The sequence below is a fragment of the Anoplophora glabripennis genome, unplaced genomic scaffold (genome assembly GCF_000390285.2).
Source record: "Anoplophora glabripennis isolate ALB-LARVAE unplaced genomic scaffold, Agla_2.0 scaffold7, whole genome shotgun sequence".
Lineage (NCBI taxonomy): Eukaryota > Metazoa > Arthropoda > Insecta > Coleoptera > Cerambycidae > Anoplophora > Anoplophora glabripennis.
Window position 1 is genome coordinate 893,151 of NW_019419456.1, and position 11,095 is coordinate 904,245.

General features: G+C 33.9%; 1 protein-coding gene across 2 annotated transcripts in view; it reads right to left on the reverse strand.

Annotated features, from left to right (window-relative positions):
• Window positions 1–10,869, reverse strand: part of LOC108910676 (polycomb group protein Psc-like) — a 65,314-nt gene extending 54,445 nt beyond the window's left edge. Inside the window, exon 1 of one of the 2 annotated variants that reach the window (XM_018715370.1) lies at window positions 10,597–10,869. The gene's annotated coding sequence lies outside the window, so the exon portion shown is untranslated. Of the gene's footprint in view, window positions 1–8,708; window positions 8,753–10,596 lie in introns of those variants that run through there. The other variant, XM_018715377.1, reaches the window with a different exon arrangement.
• Window positions 10,870–11,095: the final 226 nt, after the last annotated feature.

Below are 11,095 nucleotides of genomic sequence, written 5' to 3' on the forward strand. Positions count from 1 at the left end.
TAAAAAAAATTTTGTAAAATCCTTATAGTTTCCGAGAAAAAAATTATTGAAGTTATAGTACATTCAACCACTACATAGCTGAACAACTGTAGTCTCTAGCGTCATTCGCAATCGCGTGGAGAGCCATGTGACTCCTAATACTGAAATCCGTCGTTGCGGTAGTTTTTACCTGTTATCTGTGGTGTTTACAACAGTTTTTTAGTAGTTAGTGTCAAAAATGGTTTGCGTGTGTAGCAACTCAGAGTTGATGGATATCGTTTTAATTTATGGTGAAGCAAGACAACATTTGTATTATGGTGAAGCATTTGTGTTATGGTGAAGCAAGACATCATTTGTGTTAGTTCGTAGAAAGTGAGTAAGACGGACCCAAATGTGTTTACACGTGAGTGGATAAAATTTTGAACAATTGCTGTTGCAGCATCGGGTATGTCAAATGATTTTATTATTTAAAAACACAAATTAATTTTATTAATAATTAATAAAGGCAAAAGCATTTGAATTTGCCGATATAAAATAGGTGCGATAAAATTCTATTTACATATTTCTTTCCTTGCGAAAGTTTTTGTCCGTTTTTATCACACCGCCATGCCGGTCGCATTGTGCGAGGTCAGGTTTTACAGTGGACCAGTTTCCAGTGCTGTGAAGAAGTGTATTTTTAAATCAATTTCGAACTGACCTTTTTATTTTTTCTTTACAAAATTGTATTTGTAAGGGTCTCCTGTACATCCAGAATTTTTTTTTGGATAAGTTCTGAATCACCCTGTATAGAACATATAATAGAGGATCTAAAATAGACTCTTGGGGTACACCATTTGCAATTGTCTTCAACTGAAAATATATACTGGTCATATTGCTGTAATTTACACCTTCTACGACTAATGTATGATTTTAATAATTTTTTTTCCGTCGCGTCTTATTTACTTCAGAAAATTAATGTTCCTTAGTTCAAGATATAATATGCTTAAATGCAGTGAGCAGATAAATCACCAAGACTCAACGACTTTGATGGTTAACAAATATTAGGTATAGCGCCACATTCCTTTTTTCCTAGACATTTTTTTGTGAGCGATGAAGTCGATATTTTTTAATAGCGATCGCCATTTTTACTCGAACGAATGACATTTTATTTAAATAAATGGCCTTTATAAGTTTGTAGAACACCATTTTTTTTTGTTTTTTTTTTAATTAGTATGTAATAAAATTTTGTTGTAGAATGCACTAATAATAAACATTTCAATAATTAAAATCGTTGAAACTCCAAAACAGTGACTCAAATGAATAATATTCAGAATTTTAAAAACTTGTTGAGAACTTCTGGAATCGTCTCAGATTTACAAATGGGGCTGTAGTCCGTAGAGTAGTGGTTTTTACAAAACATCATTAGTTAAGTAGGCTATATTTCATCTACACCCTGTGCATATGACAAAGTTGAACTAAGTAAAATATCTTACACTTAAATATTTATTTAATTGACGATAATGATATGCCTATACATACAGGGTTACAGTTTTTTAATTGTCCAATACAAGTATCTTTCTTATTTTAATTTTAAAATGATCACGAATTCGTTTTTAAATTTAGAAAATTCCGAATTATTTCGAAGATATTCGAAGGACCGAAACTCTGTACTATCTGTTTCGTTTTTTAATCGCATTTCATTTGTTTTTCGAAATTTGATGACAAAAATATGTAATCTGATATAGAATGAAGTGAGGAATCGATTTTTGCTGTCAGTATTAACGTATCTCTAAAAATATGTGCTGAACGGCAATTAACTTTTGTTTTTATTATCAACGGCATATTTATTAAATTTTTGCCTCATTAGAAGAAGAGGGAAATTCTCTTTATAACGATGTATAATTTTTGGGGTTTTCATAAATAAATAACCAAGATATTGAATGTAATTACAATTTTAATAAAAAAGTTAAGTAGATATGTGAAACATTTGAATTTTTTCTATAAATTGACTTAATATTTCTTATTTCTAATACTTTTTAATACAGCATTATTATTTACATAATGATAACGTTTTGTTATACAGGGAGGTGGCTGTTACACCAAGTCATTTCTTCACATGAAACTTATTTTCAGTTATACGGGGTGTCTCCTTTCTCCCGGGCGTTACCTGAGTATTTTTTCAATTTAAACACCTTTTTCTTTTTATTTCTCGTTCAATTTAAGGTTTACTTTGATAAACTAGTATTAGTTCTACTGTTTCGGTGTTACTTGATGTTTCAAAAACATTTTTTAAATTATTGAATATCTTCAAAACAAAGCAAGGTAATAAGAAGTGGCTCCATTCATTCAAACACGAAAAAAAAAAACTGTCGTCTGTGTATATTTTGATTTTATTAGGGTACGTTGGGTACGTTATTTGTATTGCGACAATGTTTTTTTGAAAATCGAAAAAAGTGTAAGAATATGAAATTCCCTGGGATTTTCTCAAATTTGGCATAAAGTCACCTCACCATTAAAACGTGTTTCATATAGGTACAAACTGCAACAAAAGTGTTAAACAAGGTCAACCTTCTACCCGAATTTACATATTCTGCTTCAAAAGGCAACTCTTTATAGTAGTGGGACCCTTTTTTGAAGAAAATGAATAGAATATGATAATGCCAGTCGGTCAAAGGTCATATTTGCATAATGTTTAGAAATTATACGCTAGCAAAGCGCTGCTTATTCGAAAATAAAACGGTACAGTTTCTCTGTTATTAAAACAACGTAGTACAAGTCCCAGTGTACGAAAAAATACCTTTTTCTTCCAAACATTAACAAAAACTTGATAATATGAATACAATTTTTGCTGCAAAATCTATCAACTTGACAGACTAGAACCTTTAAATAAGTGTTACTACCTACAGAAAATTATGTCCTGCACGGAATACAGTCGGCAGAGAATGAAAAACCAGGCGATTTCCAATGAAAACGGCTTGACGCGCGTGTGAAAGTACGGATTGTGCCAATGAATGTTGTCCAGGTTCAAAACATAGGAATAAAGACGAAAAATAAAAGAGAAGTAATCTCCACACGAGAACGTGAAATGTACATTTACATAAGACTGATTACGAACGGAAGCGTACAGGAATTCCAGGAATAAAGGACCATGCCACTAAATTAACATTCAGCATAGTATAAGGAATAATGAGGGAACAGTGACGCTGGTAGAGATGCAATTTTAGGAAGGTGATTTGAATTGTCGTCATTAGAAATACCGAATTATTTTTGAATTAGTGATGTCGTGATAAATGTGTGTTGAGAAATTGTGCAATGAACTTTGAAACGAGGATAATCTTCGTCAAAAGTTCTTATGAATAGCCCTCTAAAATTTCTTATAATTTGTTACAAAAAGTAACCGAAATAAATAGTTTTTTTCTATAGATGCTGCAAACAAAATGTAATTTAGATAAAGTTTGAAGACACTGCATTGATAAAAATGATAAAAGTTATCGAAATTTACATAATCATACCTCTACCCACAAAAACATGTAAAATCACTTCCTGGGATAAACATGTTACTTTTTACGTTCGTAATTAGGTATATTTTGAAACGTGTATTTTCTACTCTTTGTAAATATACTTACCATAGCAGAAATATTTTATTTATTGTATCGATTACAATTATTTTTATTTTGAACTAGTTTTTAAATTTGACTAGCCCCACGATGGGCGCCAAAATTTTATGTGTTGGAATTTATATGTGAATAAAATAATTTGTTTGAATTTATTTTAATTCCCTTATTTGAAGGCTACTTGTATCTCAGAAACCAGTTTTATCTCTGCAAATAAACTATTTCTTTTGCTGAAATCGATTGTAACTTAAATAAGAATTTAATTTTTTCAGTTTTCACTGTTAAAATCTATTTTTTTAGTTATTCTAAGCTTCTCAAAAGTAATCTAATATATGCAAACTCACATTTATTTTATTAAAACAATAATTTGACTGTTTGATTTGTTACGTGTTGCCCATTTTCTGTCATGACAAAACTTTGAAAGCGTCTTATTTTTTTCCAGGTTAGTTAATCTTCTAGATTTCCTTATGTTGTCCTCTGAGTTATTTTTGTGTTACAGAGAGGTCTTTACTAGCTCGACCTTTTCTTTGTCTTAATCACCGTTTTTATTCCCTGTTCACCTGTAGAAGCTTACATAACCTCACTTAGTTTTTACTGACCTTATTTACTTCAGGCTAGTGAGATACCCCTCCACTGTAGTTGATCTGTCTTTAAATCTATTTAGTTTAATTTTTAATAAATTATTTATGCTTTCTTTTGGTTTATGTTTTGATTATGATAAAATTTTTTCAGTAGAGATTCTATACGTTCTTCGCATTTCACTTTAACTTTCTTACATACCTAATCACTTTCCTTACAAATACTTTTATACAATTCTCTACAAACATTTTTCCAAATTCTCTTTTTGATTCTACATTTTGTGGTTTTACCATTACTAAATTTTGTTTTCCTCTTATTTTCTACATTAACCTCAAAATACTAACGAAATCTTTACTGAAATTATCTCCCGATGTGTTAATTTAATCTTTTTAATATGAACATTAAGTATGTTTTTTTATACGCTATCTTGGGAATATTTGGAAAGTTCTAAAAAATAAATTTTAGTGAAACGATTTTTGCTCAAATTTCCAACTGAGCCAAATTCCACCTCTGGGTTAGTGTTTAGATGCTGTTATTCGCTTCTGGGCAAGCATCTCCAATCAATATTCGTCTTATAACTACAAAGTAACTAACTTTTTGTGATTTTGACATTATCTGTCAAACTGTTTAATTAAATTTGTACGTGAAATAAACTTTTATTTCAATTTATTTTGCCTGTGTTCTAAACTGTGTTCTTGTGAATGTGGCTTCAAGCTTTCTCAGTTTTCTATTACAATTTCCCTTTCCTGCACCTGTTTTAGTTGTAACTGAAACTGAATTCTAAAAAATAATTAGCGTTGTAATAAATTTAAAATTCGATAAAATTCATATCGAGCAATGTGACAAAGGCGCAGCGGTTAACACGAGGTACTAAGCAGTCCAACAACCAGCAATACGCAATTCAGTTGGTATCTGGAATTGGACCGTGTCTGACTGTTTTTTGCGTACCACTATTTCCTTTTCTTGAGATGTTTTCCAACGAGTGCGCGGATTCGAAGGTGTCGTGCGTGCATCGCAATCGAGTCGCCTGTGCAGACTTGGACTGCGTGCACATTCTTCTGTTTAACTCTCTTTTGTTTCCAATGCCTTCTCAGACATCATCGCTCATCCAGGAGGCGCCAAATTTAACTCCAAAGTCCTTCGAAGCCATCCTCGTGCCCATATCGATTCACCGTCGCAGAAAACGACGCCCGACACTCCTATCGCTCACTAGTAACAAATGCTCGCTAGTTGACCGGGCTCATAAATAATTTATGGCAACGGAAATCTCGCTTTCTCCATGTAAACTAGATCGCAATTGAATAAACTATCATCGATCAGTAAAAGTTCAACGGGTCCCCCCCGGTGGACTGGGAAGCATAAATTTTAAATATGTGAAGCCAGACAGCTGCGAAAATATCGTGGAGGCGACTGAGCGTGTTTTCGATCTGTCAACTGCGTTTTAGTAGGCTAGAAATAGTCGGTGAGGGTGTAGAGGGGGAAGAGACGCGCTAAGTACGTGTGTAAGTAGTCGAGAAGTCGAATTGCGGGATCGGTTTGGCCGTGATTATCTTTAATACAGTAATCCGCAGTTCCCGTCTCGAATTTATGAAAAAACATATGAATTTACAATGAATGGTTTTCCTGAGATTGCAAAATAGGAAATAGGATATATGTATGCTTGAGGTAAAAATATTGAATTGTTTTGTAACAACGGTTTTTGTTACAATAAATATTGTCAAAATGGATTCAAATAAACATTCTCTTTATCTCATTCATGGACTGACCACGTACAATCGATCAGTAAGAAACTATATACTCCAAAAAAAAATATTAAATTATAAAATTATTATTTATTGTTACACCTTACCACAAAAATTGATAGTATATTTAACCAGTTAAGATTTTTTAGAAGAAAATATGTTTTGTAACGGTAACTATACATGTACTTATGGCAACAATTTAGTTTTTTGTGATTACTAAACAGAAGCGAAGTAATAGTTTAAATAATCATGCTTTACACATATAATTCTCATAACAAAATTTGTGTATATATGTATATTAAAATTACTAAACGATGTAGTAGTTGCAACAATCTGTATATTAGTAGCAATCTTACAAAATTATTTAATTTGGCGCTTACGTGTATATTTACATTACCATTACAAAATCTGAGCATGCAAAGTTTTGTAGTATCTGGCAATACATTTATGATTACTAAAAGCTGTACTTAATTTTTTCTTCCTTGGACCATTTTATATCAAAAAATTTTAGTGATATGGGGTATTGAAATTAGACTGAATTGAAAACCAATATCACGCGTTTTGTAATGGTGCATATCCTGCAATATTGTATGAAATTAAACTTATGGCAACAATTGAGATTGTTATAATTACTAAACTCATTATAGAAGTAAAAACTGCATTCATAATACATATATGGTTGGTGCTTTCATAAAATAACTTGTATATTGTGTTATTGTGACAACAATTTAGTTTGTTGTAACTACTAAACTCAGTATAGAAGTAAAAACTGCAATAATTATATATTATTTGTGTTTTTATAAAATATGTGTGTATTCGAAGATTTCTAATGGTACCTATGTGTTATTGTAGCAACAATTTATATTGTTCTGATTACTAAACGCTATAATAGTTGCAACAAACTTTTTTTAGTAATAGTAATGTTACATGTATTTTGGATTTTACCACTGCAAAACCTGTGTGTAAATGGTATATATGTATAATTATAGTAACAATCCAGTTTGTTTGTATTAGTAAACCCAGTATACTCATACTGGCAACAATCGGTAGTTATTTACATAGCCTATTCTAGTTTATTATGTTTACAAAACGAAGTAACAATTACAATATGTGAATAAACTTATATAAACGAGGTTTTGTAATGGCTATAGCCTAGATTATCACGATTAATAAATGCAGTAACAACCATATAAATCTAAATGAGTTTTGAGGATTCACATATTTCTAATAATTACAAATATGTATTACTACTATTAAAATTTTGCTATGCGTATTTATAGTAACAGTATAGTTTATTACAATTACTAAACCCAGTGAACTAACTACATGACAGTACAACCATTCTGAAGCTATCAATTCTACATATACATGCAAACAAAGTCTTGTAATGTTAACGTGTAACTATGACAACAATCCAATTTGTTACGATTACTAAACTCAGTAACACCAGCCACATAACTGAAACCCTTACTTCTATATCTTATACAAGGCTATTTAAACTTTTCCTAGTTGTTTCCGGGAGAAATATTTCGACAACGTCAGCGTTATGTTTTCTGAGCCTATCGCCCAAATCCGATCCAATCTCTCGCTGATCACCAATCTACAAATCCGCTGATACTTTATCAGACCACTCGACCAGTAGCGAGCTACCAATGTGTTTGCGTTCATTACGCTATCTGGAAAGATATGACCTTGAATTTTCCCTTATCTTATCGCTGCCCGCGTACCACTGTATACACACAATGCCAAGACAAATATTTTGTGACAATATCGTACTTCCTATTTGTACGTAATTTCATTATATACCTAGGTTACTGCTATCCCGTACGTTCTGGCGGCCTCTTGAGAACGGAAAGTTCGTTCTTTGTTTCATCAGACGGTCTGATATTGCTGTCTGGTTTATGCCCAATACACATATTAGCAAACAACAATGTTCTTTTATGAGAATAGTTTACATTTTACGTGGTTTGAATATGTTTTACTTATTGTTTGTACTGTAATATTTAAAAAATTTAAACAGATTCTAGGAGGACTATCGAATTTACAATTTAAAACTTTTAAATGGGTCTGTTGGTTAATAATAATAGAAGTAGGTAGTAACCTTAATAAATATAATCACATGCGAATATGACTGTCAATAATACATCCTACAATAATTTACAAAATTAAACTTATGGCAATAATTTAGGTTGTTATAATTACTAAATTCAGTATAGAAGTGAAAGTTGGAATAATTATGTTATTATTTCATAAAATAACTTGTATATTCGAAGATTTCTAATGGCATCTATGTATTATTGTGGCAACAATTTAGTTTGTTGTAACTACTAAACTCAGTATAGAAGTAAAAACTGTAATAATTATAATATTTTTGGTGCTTTCATAAAATAACTTGTATATTCGATGATTTCTAATGGCATCTGTGTGTTGTTGTGGCAACAACTTATTTTGTTGTTACTACTCAGTGTAGAAGTAAAAACTGGAATAATTACGTATATTATTGCTGGTTTTATAAAACAACTTGTGTAATGGAAGATTTCTAATAGTACATATGTGTTATTGTGGCAACAATTCATATTGTTATGATTACTAAACGCTATAATAGTTGCAACGAACTATTTTAGTAACAGTAACTTAAAACCTGTGTATAAAGTTTTGTGGTATTATAGATTATAAGAGAATTGCACTGTTTAATCACAGTTTTATTCTATATAAAACCACAAAGCAAACCACAACTCCACCACAAAGCAAACTAAACATTTAAATCAATATCAATATTAATTCCTATAAGTATATAGTTTAAAATAAGACAAACCTTAATAAAGCTAACCACGTGACCTTTCTCCAACTAAGATCTTTTAAGAAAAAAATGCGGAGGCACCAATTTTGTAACAGTAATTATACAAATAATTATGGCAACAATTTAGTTTGTTATAATTACTAAATACAGTAAAGAAGTAATAGTTTGAAGATTTATACATCATTGGTGTTTCTATGAAATAAATAGTGTACTCTAAGATTTCTAATGACAACAATTCATATTGTTATGATTACTAAACGCTATAATAATTGGAACTATATGTGTAGTAATAGCAATTATTTCAGAATTATATATTTTGGTGTAGACACCGCTACAAAAACCTGTATATACAAAGTTTTGTAGTTTTATTACCACGTGTATTATAATATTTATACGATTTAAACATGTTCTAATAGGCGTATACCGTTTATTCCATATTTTACACCGTTCCATCACAGTTACTGTTTAAAACATTTATATCAATCTGTTAATTAATACTTATATAAGTAATTTAACTTGAAACACGCCTTAATAAGTCCAACCACGTGCGAACGTGACCTTCACTCGTCCTTCGAACGTAAATAAACACCGACACACGCTGCCCGATATCGAAAATTTTCCTATTTCAACTGCAACTCTGCAACTAACAACAAAAAGAACCCTCCGAATAGCACACCGGATTTCATCAGAGAGAACATCGCAACCCCACGGTCCCCTGGTAGTATTTTTTACTTTGCACCCCTTCGCGCAACGACTGAGACCGACTCACATACCAGAACGGGGGACAGAGAGGCCAGACGCACCGAATATCATACGAATACTCTAACAGAACCACGCTGTGCATCAGAAATTGCCATCGAGAGAGACGGTAGCGGAAGGCCGTGAGCGGGAGCGAGACGGAGCGGTTACCAATAACTGTTCGAAAACAGAGGACAGCCGCAGGGCACGCCGCGACCAGGACGAGGACGGAGCTAAAACAACACGGCCGACAGAGACGGGCGTATAATTTAAGCGAGACGCGCTCGGCTATTACAAATGATTTAAAAAAAGAAGATAGGACTCGCCGCATAGCCGAAGAGAGAGCCGCGAGGAGTCGCAGGGCGTGCGAGAGAGACGACGCTACGCCGGGAATAATGTTGGCACGACATGATATATAGTAAATAAAAGAGCCCAAGCCGCAATTGTTTATTTGAAGAGCTTGCGCCGAGCTCTTGATTTATCATTGCCGCGAATTATGATAATGTCGGGCTTCTTGAGGCCATGGAGGTGCACCGCGCGTGAACTGTGGGCTATGATAAAAACACAGAGTCGTCTAGCAGGGTCCGGTTCGTGTTTTGTAACGAGCCGGGCGACGGTGCCGTTGAATTCGTGGATTTTTTTAATCTACTGCTATGTTTGCTTAAAAAATCGGCCCTCTTCATCCGCCTGGCATAAAATAAATCACTGTCAATCAAATATTATCTGTCTCGACAGCTCACAAAGACTCCGTTACCGGCATTATCTACTTTATCTAACTTATCAACGGCATTCCCATAATAGAACCTCTTTCCGACCTCTAGCACTTCCTCTGATGTGTGTAAATCGCCAATAAATGTGCTTCCTCAAGGTGACACTCTCTCAAAAGGCCTATTGTTTAATCCGTCATGGTTTTTTTTATTACAGCCAGTCTCTACCTCATTATAAATTTACCTGTGTGTATGTGAAAAATAAGCTTAACCTACTTAAACAGTGCTATCTACAACGATATTCCGATAAAACATGCACAAAGCGAACATAAACAAAGTATTATGCAAGCCAAACAACGTAGAAAGCTTAATTACAGTGCACACTAGTGGCAGGGACCGCTAGCCAAGCAAAGCAGAAGCGTCGTCGAACAGTACATTGACATAAAAAATCACGTTACCTTTAACTTGCGCATTCAACTGTCACGGGCAGTCATTCCACGTTAAAAATCTACTGGGTGAAAGGCAACGCCGCTGCGAGCACGCGCCGGCAACGCCGCATCGCCTACATAGAGAGATATAAATTGTATGTTAAAATATTCTGGGATTCATCGGCCGATTTCGACGGGTTCTGGGCGTCGGAATTTCGCGAAATTCACACCGTAGGTACCTGGGACACTGTCGAACACTGTACCACTTCCGGAATCCGGGAAAATGCCTGTTCTGAGGTGGAAATCGCGTTCGAGGCGGCAGCGTGTTCGCGACGCAAGAAATTTAGGTGTACTAGAGAAGCTTGTTTTAGTCGGATATTCTTCGACCCGCCTGGCGCTGGCCCCGCCCCTAGCCAATACGGCGCTGGTAGAACTATCGACGTCACGCGGCGGCGACCGAGCGCGGCCGAACGGCGGCGGAATCGGGCAAGGGACCGCTGCATTCCATTTTGTTATGTGGTGTATGTGT